The sequence below is a fragment of the Lynx rufus genome, unplaced genomic scaffold, assembly GCF_022079265.1.
Source record: "Lynx rufus isolate CCGP_SWC_20201006 ecotype Redwood Valley unplaced genomic scaffold, mLynRuf1.p SCAF_4, whole genome shotgun sequence".
NCBI lineage: Eukaryota > Metazoa > Chordata > Mammalia > Carnivora > Felidae > Lynx > Lynx rufus.
In genome coordinates, this window is record NW_025814856.1 from 117,990,423 (window position 1) to 118,002,963 (window position 12,541).

A 12,541-nucleotide genomic window follows, 5' to 3' on the forward strand; every position below is an offset into this window, starting at 1 on the left:
ATGGATTTCAGCATGGATGATGTCACTTCTGCTAGACATCATGGATGATAAGCAGGCCCTGGCTGGTAGAAGTGCCTCACCAGGAAGTGGCAAGGAAAGAAAAGTACCTGATGCCTGGGACTCCCTCCAAAGGCCCTAAGTGGTTGCAGTGTGGCCAAGGCTTCTGCATGGGAGGCAAGAGAATCTTTTTTCGGAAAAGAATTATTTTCATTCCTTTCTGGAACAGATGGTTTTAATCAGGAAAACACCTTGATGACTTGCATCAAGGATGGAAGATGTTGCTTTGAGGGCCTGGATTAGAAGGAGATCAGAAAGAAGTAGCTGAGCAGCTCTGTATAGAAAATGAATAGGAGTTTGGAAGTAGGAAAGAGAAGAGGAGAAGGGAGACAGAAGAGGGCAGAGACAGATCCTGGAGCCAAGTGGCATTGCAGGAGACTGAAACTTAAGGAGAAAAGTGGCCAATGGGCAATTCTTGGTGCTAGGGTGACTGGGGAACTCTGGGGACAGGAGTATCTATTAATGTAATTTCAAATTGTCTTTGTTTCTGTCAGTTAAATGCCATTTGTTTGCCCAACTGCCCAGTAAAATGTGCTGCTACCCATCGAATGCTTTAGGTCAGCAGGCTTTGGAAAAGTCCAGGAAAAGACCTAGACTCCATGGCTAGATTGGTGAGGATGGGAGGTAAATAGCAGCAGAAGACTGAGGGAGGATCGAGATACAACAAACAGGAGCTCACAGCCAAAGGAGACCACGAAGACTCAGCCCCTGGGAAGTCACAGTGAGCTATTTAGGGTGGCAGACCCTGTAAAAACGGTGATAGGAGACTTGAGATGAGACAATTTTATACAGATTTCAAAGGATGAGATCTCAGTCTCACATTTTACAAAGTGAAAACTTCCAGGTGAAAAAGAAAAAACAAAATCAGTCATCTGGAAGCCTCGCTGAGACTTGCAGGCATTTAGAAACAACCAGGAGATTGACTGCATTTTCCACTTCCATGACAACATCAAACATTGTGAGGAAACAGCCTGTAATCCTATCATTGCCTCTGGCTTAGTCTGTACTTCCCCAACAGAGAATTCCTTAACATTCTCCATCTTTGGGATTTGCCTATTACACACACCACCAGCGGGGCTGGGGGGGGTGTGTGTGTGGCGGGGCTGGGGGGTAAGGATAAATTCGTTCTGAATTGGTTCTTGCTGTTGCTCTAGCGTTTCTTTCGTGAACTACAACACAATGTTGAGATTCTCAGATGAGCTTACATTACTTTTCGTAGAACTTTGCAAAGTAGACACTTGCATCTACCCATATATTTTGCTAAATGAAGTATTTGGATTGCTAAGTGTAATATAAAATACAAAAATCAGTAAAAAAAAAAAATCTGTTTTAAGTTCTTCCATTGCTTTCTCCATGTTTCCCCAGAGTCAGGTACAAGGTCTTGATATAGCTGCAATCTGTAAATGCCAGCCCTACCCCCACTTTCAACAACGCCATTCATCCAAGAATCCCAAAGCGTTTTTTAATAACGGACTCATTAATCCTCATAACACTCCTTCATTTGACACATGTAACTCTCACTACATGATATGTTGGTACTTACTCTGGATTTAATTTAACAGGTTTTTCCCCCGTTGTGGGTAGTCATTTACATTGACCTCATTTTAGCTGAGTTATCGCTCAGATTTGAGTAAGTTTGAATGGCCTCATCCCAAAATGACATCTTCTGGCAGATAGAGGAAAACCATCTTGAGAAGCAATTATTATTTTTTTTTTTAAGGAGAGGTTTCAGCAACAAATGGCCCTATAAATAAACAACTGGATTTTAATCATGGCCTAAGAGGCTGAGACATTTTGCCATTTTATAAAAATGTGAAATTGAATGAATTTCAGAACTCATGGGAGAGAGAAACAGACTTAACTGGGACTGGAAGGTGCTGTGTAGCAAGAGCTTAACCTCTTGTCTTCTCAAAGAATTTCATTGTTTTCATATTTCTGCTTTTTATACTTGCCCTCTTTCATCTCCAGTTTTTTCTGTGGTCAGGTGTCAAGGTCGTTTTCTAGAGCTAAAGTCCAGCTATAGTAGAGCTCCAAACCAGGGTGGGCTGGGGTCAAGTGTCCAGGAAAGTGTGGCTAGTAGAGTGGGTTTGGAAGTGGGATGTGATATCTGTTGATTCAAGCAAGGAAACAAGTCCAAGGAGAAAAAGCATATGTACAGGAGTTGGCGGGCAAATGGGAGATTAGAGTCAGAGATTGACAATGACGTAGCACATTGCTGGGGAACTCTGGACAAAATTTCACAAGCATTCTTTTGGGACATCTCCTACCCATTGGTTAATTCTTCCATCACTTTTTTTTCTTCTTTTCTTTTTTAATTTTTTTTAACGTTTATTTATTTTTGAGACAGAGAGAGACAGAGCATGAACGGGGGAGGGTCAGAGAGAGAGGAGACACAGGATCTGAAACAGGCTCTGGGCTCTGAGCTGTCAGCACAGAGCCCAACGCGGGGCTCAAACTCACAGACTGTGAGATCATGACCCGAGCTGAAGTCGGACGCTCAGCCGACTGAGCCACCCAGGCGCCCCCTTCCATCACTTTTAAAGGCATGGAACTCTGAATGAGACATATCACAAGATGACTCCTCCCTGTGGCTTCATCTATCCACTCTATGAAGATAATCCTCAAATCTCTCATACCAGCCTCTGAGCAGTGATTCTCAACATACCAGACCCAATGCCCCTTTCATAACAAATATTTTCTAATGTCCTTTTTACTATTATGAAATTCATAAACAATGTAAATTATCTACATACATGATTTAAAAATGTCTTAACTGTATTATAAAATATAAGGAAAATTAATAATACAGTATGTATTTCAGTATGCAAATCCTTGGGCACAACTATACTGGAAGACAAAATGAAGTGTCTTAAGTTGTGCCTTACCAAAGAATCACAGGGATGACACAACTACAAAGCCAGAAAATACAGGTGTACTGTGTCAGCAACTCTAGTATCATGACTCGTGTTGCCCTTGGTGGTGTGACTTTATGAAATGGTCAGAAGATCTTGGTCAAGTTTTAAACCAAGAAACATACAATCCGCCACTGATTCGCTTGCTAGTTGCATTCCAGGAAGTTGGTATACTTTAGGAGATACAGAAGTACTTGGCATTTATATATAAAATAGAGTCAAATTCTAGGCTTACATAATTGAATGTTATCCTATGTCAGTGGTTTGCAAACTTTTTGGTCTCAAAAGCTCTTTGAGGACCTCAGGAACATTTGCTCATATGGGTTATAGCTATTGATATTTACTGTATTAGAAATTAAAACAAAATTTTAACAATATTTATGATTTATTTTAAAATAGCAATAATACAATTACATGTTAACATAAATAACATTTTATTAGAAGTAATTACATCTCCCCAAACAAAAGAGAATTTGGTGACAAGAGTAGCATATTTGACAGTTTTGCAAATCTCTGTGACACCTAGCTTAATCAAACACAACTATATTCCTTTATCTGCTTATGTATCCAATCTATTGCAATATGGTATTTTGCTTGAAGTTTTTTTTAAAATTTTTTTATGTTTATTTATTTCTGAGACAGAGAGAGAGCATGAGTGGGGGAGGGGCAGAGAGAGAGGGAAACACAGAATCTGAAGCAGGTTCCAGGCTCTGAGCTGTCAGCATAGAGCCCAACGCGGGGCTCGAACTCACAAACCGTGAGATCATGACCTGAGCCGAAGTCGGTCGCTCAACCGACAGAGCCACCTAGGCGCCCCATTGCTTGAAGTTTTTGAAGAAAATCCAGACTTAAACTGATATGTATTTGGATTTATTGTAGAAGTGCTATAGTAGACTTTTCAGGTATTGTGGATAATTTTCTTTGATAAGAAAGATAGTGGTAGTTTCTTAAAGGCTATTCAAAGTGGGATCTGAAATCATATCAATGAATATTTTGTACTCTGTTCCATTAAATTCCGTTGGTCTATCTTGTACTTTGAATTGATCTTTTTTTTTTTCTTTTTTTTTAACCAGGCATGATTTTGTAACATTGTACATTGGTCATTTGTGAAGTATTAGCTCACTAGGTTATACAGATCTTCCAAGTGGTGACACATTTCATCATACAAAATGAATAAATCACATTCATTAATATTGCCACCAATCTTAGCAGATCAAGTGCTGAAAAGGTATCAAGCTCATGGTGGCGGGTACGAATTTCCCACAATTCTAATTCTTTCTTGAATGTTTAAAAGTTATTTTCTGTAACATGTACTTTTTTGTCTTCTTGGAAATAAGCAAGAAAGTATTGGTTTTTGAGAAAATGGTCTGCAGGATACCTATCTAAATAATCCTAGTTTGTCTTCCTGTTGTTTTCTCAAGCAAAAATGGTATTCCATGAAAAACATGGCTAGTTCAGCTTGCAACTCAAACAAATTGTATTTTGATCTGTAGCATTTTGTCAGACAAAATAGTATAAAGTGTGTACTCAAGAGTTGAGAGTTAATGAAGTTAATAAATTAGAGTTAATAAATTTTATCATTTCACCAAGGACATTTCAAAATGAAAATGGAGGGTTTTGTTGTTTTTGTTTGTTAGTTTAACTACAAGTGCATGGTAGTGAAGAATGCAGTGATCACTAGTGCAATACAGCTTAGTGCTATTACCTTGATTTGTGCAAGGCACCAACATTTTTATCCACAGTTCCTTTTTGTCTCATCACTGTAAGTGTCAACTCAGTAAAAACTGCAAATAATATGATGGTATCACTGTGAAAACAATTTAGACCATGATCATGCCTTAGATGGTCTAAGGGCTCTCCAGAGGTCCCCAGACCATGCTTTGAGAACCGATATCCTACTTGGCTATGTAGGGAAACATGTGAAAGCCACACAGGACAATTCATTGTTGCATTTGTACTGCACACATAGCACACATCATGGCATCTCTGGTTCCTGTCCTCTAAAGTCAGTAGTGTCTTGCCATAATTTTTGGCAACTAAGACTACCCATTGATTTCCTCAATACCCCCCACCCAGGACTGGAGTGACCCTTTGAGAACTACTTCTTTAGAGACTTGATCTGTGTTAACAACTTGACCAGGAAATTTTGCATTTGACATGCACAAACCAAATTCACCACTTCCTCATAGATACAAACATGTTAGAGCTGGAAAGGCCTTCAGGGTTCACTTAGGTCCAACCTTTACACATGAATAAACTGAGGCACAAGAAAGATAAGTGACTTCAAGGTCAGAGTAAGATTTAAAGTGACCATTATGGAATAATGGTCCATTCTATCATATTTCAGGCATTTTATGCAGCTTCTCACTTAATTTGTAGCTATTTCCAGTTTGCTTGTTTGTTTGTTTTTGCAAAAGACAAAAATGAGAATTACAAGTGAGGGGCTTCTCAGAGTTTATGAAATTGGTAAGTGGTAGAACAAAGACCTTGAATCCAGGTCTCTTGGCTCCAAGTGCAGTGTTCTTCCCTCCCTGTCATGGCTGATCTTCTCTTGTGCTTTCAGCATGCACTTCCAATGAGATCCTGCCTTCATTACATTTTCCATATTCACCCTCTATTTTTGATGTTATTCTTTAGTTTGGGTCCTCATTTCCTCTGATTTGGACTTACTTCTTTTAGCAAGGCACCCTGACTCTGCTTTGTTCTCTCTTCCATTCATCCTGAATACTTCCTCCGTGCTCAAGTCATGGATCAGGGCAGGATCCCCAGAAGGGAGAAAATAGAGCACAGGAACCAGGAGGATAGGTGGATCTGGGGACTTGTACCTTATGATTTAGGGGAAAAGGATGTCCTAGGTGTTTGCATTTCTTCTTATCTTGTTGGCAATTCATGAAGCCAGCACTGTTTTCTTCATTTTGACAGGAGGAAATTGAGACTGAGAGATGGTAAATAGCTTGCACAAGATCGCACAGCTTGTCACTGACCATAGGGGACTTAGACCTTGACCTCTTGTCTCAAAAGCCCTCTTCCATTCACATCTCCCTCCAAGAACGTATGGGGAATGATGTTTAGGAAAGCATTAGGATTCCTGCCAGGCCTAAAAGTGGGACAAACCCAACTTGACTTCTGGCTGAGAGATGGAGCATGTTTGTTTAACCAGAAGAGGGTAAGGAGAAGACTCTGGGGCTGGTTCTCCAGAATCTGTGCCAGCAAAGCCAAATTTGGTTGGAAGTGAGTTAAGTCAGCTGAGCCTATATTGAACTATGGATTTCTCATGCTTCTATGTGTTTATGGCAAATTGGCTCTGTTTTTCCTTAGTTTGCTAGGAAAACTCCCTTTGGAAAAGTCAAACACTGCCTTCCTAGCACTGAGAGGAAACAGAGCATCCCCACACCTTGGCAGGCCAGAGAGGAGTCTTGCAGAGTCTCTAGAGGCTTGCATGTTAGAGGCATCAAAAGGCAGCTCCAAGGCAAGCAGAGCTTAAGGGGGAGTTGGGATGGTTATGAGATGGATACCGCTGAGCTAACCTTGCCATTACATAACCCAACACACCTACTACATATGCCAACTATTTTATTCCTCTCCTTTGCTCCAGTAATGCGTACTCCTTCCCAACTCTCTATTTCTCCTGTTGCTAATCTTTATAGAACTATTGAGTGAGAACAAATGTGATGTTAAGCCTTTTGATTGCCTCCTTTCTGTAGTGTCTTTAAAATGGACAAAAAGGCAAAACACCATACAAATATATTTGGGCTAGTCCATTCAAGAGAAAAGAAGCATAAAAGTCAGTCCATCAACAGTTCAATTACTCTTCATACACTTGGGACTGCCTCCTGTTCTTACCTTTATCACACCACAGGCTCTTCTGGAATCACACTGCCCATAGTGAGCCCACTCGGGGGTTTTCATGGTAAAAACTCTCGTGTTTTAAAGAGTAGGAAACTGGGGCAGCTCAGTCAGTTAAGCGATCAACTTCAGCTCAGGTCATGATCTCACAGCCTGTGAGTTCAAGCCCCACGTTGGGCTCTGTGCTGACAGCTCAGAGCCTGGAGCCTGCTTCAGATTCTGTGTCTCCTTCTCTCTCTGCCCCTCCCTCACTTGCGCTCTGTGTCTCTCTATCTCTCAAAAATAAATACACATTAAAAAAAAATTAAAGAGTAGGAAACTTTGAGCTTAAGGGAGAAAAGACACTAGAAAGTTCTACAGTTGGAAGTCCTTCTCGTTTCATTTTCTCCAACTACTGGAAAAGAGTGTTAACTAGACAAGAATACTATATAGACTTCTCACTTTTCCTTTTCTCTGTCTTCCACTTCCTTCTTTACTAGCCAGTGTTAGAGAAGTTAAACCACGAGATGGCACAAATTGGAGTTTGAGAAGCTCAAGTTATGAGGAAACTGGTGTTCAGAGCAGTAGAAGGACTTCATCAAGGCTACAGAGGCCTTCTGGGTACCGTCCCTGTGCTCCTGCTGGGACATCAACTGCCGCCTAGGTGAGGGGAGACCCTGCTGTAAAGGTTCCGAGGAAGGGAGAGAGAACACAGCTGTGGGAGGGAAGAGCTTATCTGAAGAACCGTGAAAACAAAGAAATGGAAAATTAAAGTGACTTTTTCTCTAAGGAAATTAGTATAATAGATAATAGATGCATTCATTTTAACGTAGCAAGCATTCATGGGTCCACACTTGTGCCTGGCCCTGTGGTCAAAAATGCAGATTTCTGGGCTCCGCTTTTCGAGATTAAGGTTTAATGTGTGGCTTTCCAAACAAAAAGGATCAGCTGGTGACATTTGCTAAGTTGATTAAGTCCTCTCTCTTCTGGGAGCTCCCATTCGGTATGTGTCAGTTGTGCTGGAGGATCTGAATCTCAACATCACCAGTGATTCTGAATTTCCGATGCAAGCAGTCCTTGAACCTACTTTGAGAAACTATGAATCGACTTCATTTGTTTATAGACCCTTTTCAATTGTTTCCTTCTGACTATTCAAACCATTTGGAGTATGCAGACATGGATTAGTGGGATCTTCTAGAAAAATCCAGAGGTGGCTATATCCAAGGATAAGAAAGACCTGGTAGAGTATTGGGATAAATGTAATCCCCTCTTGGCCTCACTTCAGAAGGCTTGAAAAAAATCTTTAACAGTCCTTCAACAAGAATTGTTTGAAGGCTCGGAGGGAAGCGGGAATCTCCTATTCCAGTGTGACTTGAGCAGCAATCAGAACCCCAATGCAGCCCTCAGCTCTGATTATGGGATGATGTGGTTCTAGGAATGTGTGGGATTTATAGCTTGAAAACTGCCAGAAAATCAGGAATTTAAATCCCCCCTGATGTATGCCTCGCTTGTCAAAGGCTCTACAGCTTTAGGAATGGTAAGCATTTGAGCGAAGCGCTGAAGGGTGAGCTGTGTTCTGATTCCAGCTGATTATTATTACCAGTGGTTGCTCCTAAAGCTTTAGTGACTCTCAGCTGTAACCTTTAGACTTGGTCCATTCCTGTTTTGTGAGGTGTTATAAATCCCATGATTAAAAAAAATTCTAATAGGAACATTCTCTGACTTTTTAAGCCAATATTTCTGAGACTGGTTACCTGGGAGATGGAAGGTTAAGGTAAGCATCCTTTATCTCTGCTCACACATCTGAGCTGCTTTTTTTTTGTTAGATGCTGGAAGTATGTAATAAGTTTTTTTGCTAAAGAATAATTCTTCACCCAAGAAGAGACAAATACAAGCACATTCATTTGTTGTCTGTAATTCTGGCTGCTTATTATGGATCCAAGAGCATTTGGTGCAGAAAACGGGACCCTCCTCCTCCACACGGTTACTGCAAGTGATTTAAATCAATCCCTTTTACGCAGCCTCGGGTACAGGAAGCACAACATGTAGTGACTAAATATGCCATTTAAATTCTTCTCAGGCAAAGGTTAAAAGAGAGGTGGGAGGCAAGAGTGGGGAAAGCTGAGATTGGTGAGGTAGCTGTATTCACATATTTTTGATAGGTTTCTAAGATACACGTCTCTTTTTCCAAAGCAAATGCATTCATGCCTGAGAAAGAAAACAAACAGGGAAAATGTTAGTTCTTGTGCTGGTGAGCTCATGAGAAATGCCAAAAGAGTTGTTTGTGCCCAGCCACAAATATCAGGGTTTCTTTATTGTTGAGCTTTGATGCTCGGAATCAGGCGGAACGTTTCCATGGCAACTAATAGATGTTATGTTTATTTACTGACTGGCAGGGAATGACAGTGTCAGCAACTGACATTTTAGTTTCTCTCTCTTCTTTTTCTCCCCTGTAAAGATTTGTTTTAGTCGATGAAAATGGCAATAGCATCTTCCATTTTATTTGTCAGAGCTTCTATGGCAAAAGTAAACAGCAGTTTAATTGGATTCAGTTATTCCATGAAACATCCTTTATAGGCCCATTGCCTTATGGGCTTTGGAGAGTACTTACAGTGGACAGTTGCTGGCGAGATGATTTGCAAAGCGAAAATCAAGTCTCGGGTTTTATTCACTTGAAAATGATCTAACAACCGCATTCCGAGCCGTCTAAATTCACGTAGGTCTCTTTAACGTCCTCTACATGTCACGTGACCTTGTTTATGCTCCTACTGATCTATTCATACAAAGGGTTATGGAGACTTGTAAAGAGACTACAACCTCAGCAGAGACAGGAGATGGCGCTACAGGGTGGGCGGGGACCATACCTTGCTGGCTATCGATAACGATGTATTTCCACTCTTATCTGCCTGTGGCTTGTTGGCCCTATAAATTATCTGCGGTCAATTTTTAATGCTGAACCGGCTTCCTCCTACTGTCCAGCTGGTGTGTGCTCAAGGGATATAAACCAGTGTTAGCATTTGCTTTAAGAAAACACAATTAGCAAGGCAAGCTGCTGTTGCCGGCCGTGGGGGAGGGGGAGTGTATCACATGATTCATGCTAAAGCAGAGAATTGGCTTCTTCCTTGGTCCCTGTTTTGTGTTCCGTGTGCTGCTGCTCTGATTAATTTTGAACAATTGACTCTGTACACACGTCCAGCTTTTAAGACAAGATCTCCAAAAGCTTTAGGAAACAGTCAATATGTGACTCCAGGTGCTCAAAATGTTGTTGCTTGAAACAACCTTCCCTGATTTCCTCTGTCTCAGGTAGAAATTAGCTTCTCTCACAGAAGCTCTTATCACTTCCTTACATTCATCTGTTCCAGACCTGTTTCTCAGGCTAGAATGTAAGCAGCTTGAAGGCAGTGGTTGAGTCTTACTGGATTTTTGTAGCCACAGAAGCTAGCATGGTTTCTGGCACAGCAGGCATTCAGGAAACTGATGTGGAATAAATGAATAATGAATGAGTGATTCATCACAACCCAGCTCCTGAGCAGAGTCAGGCAGTCTGTCCTCTGATCAAACTGCCGTTACAGCACCCCTCACTTTATTGGCTGTTTCTGGTTCTGTGGAATGAATGCATAACATATTGTCCAGTTAAGGATGAGAGAGCTAACATTTTTCAAGTGGATGTTCTTTCGTTTTCTGGTGTGTGCATGCATGCACACATACAGAGAATAATACAACAAAAATAACAAATGAAAGGAGCAGATTCTGACAAGATCTACATCGAGCCATAAGGAGACTGTGGGAGATGAGGAGGAGCACCAAAGATCTGGACTCTGGTTTTCTTTCATCAGATAGACAACATCTCTGGGTCTCAATGACCTTAGCTCTCAAATGAGGGGTTTGGGTCAGATGAGGTTTTCCCAAATTGCATTCCACTGGACACCAATGTCTACAATGTGTTATCTCTTCTGGAGTAACCAAAAACCAACCGAACAACCAACTCTGTAAAGCTAAATTAAACAGGAATACCGAGAGTCCAAAGAGTAAGAGTAGATGGAGTCTGAGAGGCCTTGGGAAATATGTGACTTCTATGATTGTTCAATCAGGAATGCAACATAGGAAGCCCATGGACAAAAATGACTTTGTCCAGCCTTATTTGATAATCAAAATACTTTGCTCAGAGACACTTTAGACATCCATGGGTCACTGGGGTACTGGATGACTGGTGGTTCTTTCCCCAGAGGAAAATGAGTTTGAGTTGACGGGAATTCTGACTCATGCTCTTATTTCGTTAAGGTGTTACTTCATCAGTTTAAAAAAAACTCATCATATTTCACCAACATAATAGAAATAGGGCAGAGACTTAGAAATTTGAGGTAACGATTGTAAATAAACAATCAATAACTAAAGCCCTGCACCAGTCACTTGTGGTTTATCTATACTTAAATTCACTGATAATGGTCAAGTAACCAATTCACCTTAAGTGTAGGCCAAGTCAGACAGAGGCTTTGGATAACAGATGACTTCTGCAACATCTTTTGTGATTATTAAATCAGGAGTCCTATCAGAGGAGGCCCATAGGATCTTCCAATACGAAGATCTTAAAGGAGGAGGAAAAAGATAAAGAGCAGTATATTTATCTTTTATTTGCACAAGCCCTCCTCCTCTCTGGTTCAGATATACTGTTATCAGAATCAGCAGCAGCAGCAAAGAATTAACAACTTTACAGGGTAAAAAAATGCCCTAGATACAAATACATGGAATCTGTCAGGGAAAGGAGGAAGGAGAGGAAGGTAACTAGTATTTATTGAGTAGCTGCTACATGCTAAGTATTATAGTGAGCATTCTGCAACTGCACTGGGAGGTATCATCATATTCCTTTTACACATGAGAAAACTGAGGTTCATGGTGCCATGAGGATCATCAGGTAGTAAGTGGCAGAGCTTAGATTCAAACCCTGATAAGCTATGATACCAAAGTCTATGAGCTTTCTATTTTGTTCTGCCAAGAGGAAAGGATACACACCTAGAAAGAGTTAGCACTAGCAACCTTAACAAGTCCTAATGAAGTCACAGAGACAGTAAGGAAAGAGGAGAAGGCATCATGGTTTTGATGGTGAGCAGACTCAAACAAGATGTGGAGTTTGAGCTGGTCTTTGAATAAGTAGAAGATCCCATTTAGAATTGTGATTAAACAAAACACCCACACTACTCCCAGTGCTTTGCAGATCTGTGACCACATGGTGATCTCTGAGAGGGATCAGAAGAGTGGAAGGGCTAAGTTGAGAGCTTCAGGGGGTATGTCATGGCCAGTAGAAACTCATGGCCCTCAGGATGCGGCTGCTATAAACTGAGTGTGTTTCTCTCCAACCCCCACCCCCGCCAAATTCCTGTGTTGAAACCTAATCCTTACTGTGTGGGTATTTGGAGGTGAAGCTTTGGGAGGTGATTAGGTCATGAGGATGAAGCCCTCATGAATGGGATTAGCGCCCTTACAGAAGAGACTCCAGAGAGGTCCCTTGTCACTTCTGTCATATGAGGATATGGCAAAAAGATGGCTATCTATGAACCAGGATACAGACTCTCACCAGACATGGAATCTTCTGGCTCCTTGATCTTGGGCTTCCTGGTCTCTAGAATTATGAGAAATAAATTTCTGTTGTCTATAAACCATCTATCTAGTCTATAGTATTTTTGCTATAGCAGCTCAAACAGACTAAGACAATGATAAAAATTATAGACAGTCTTGGGCTCTCAGTTGTT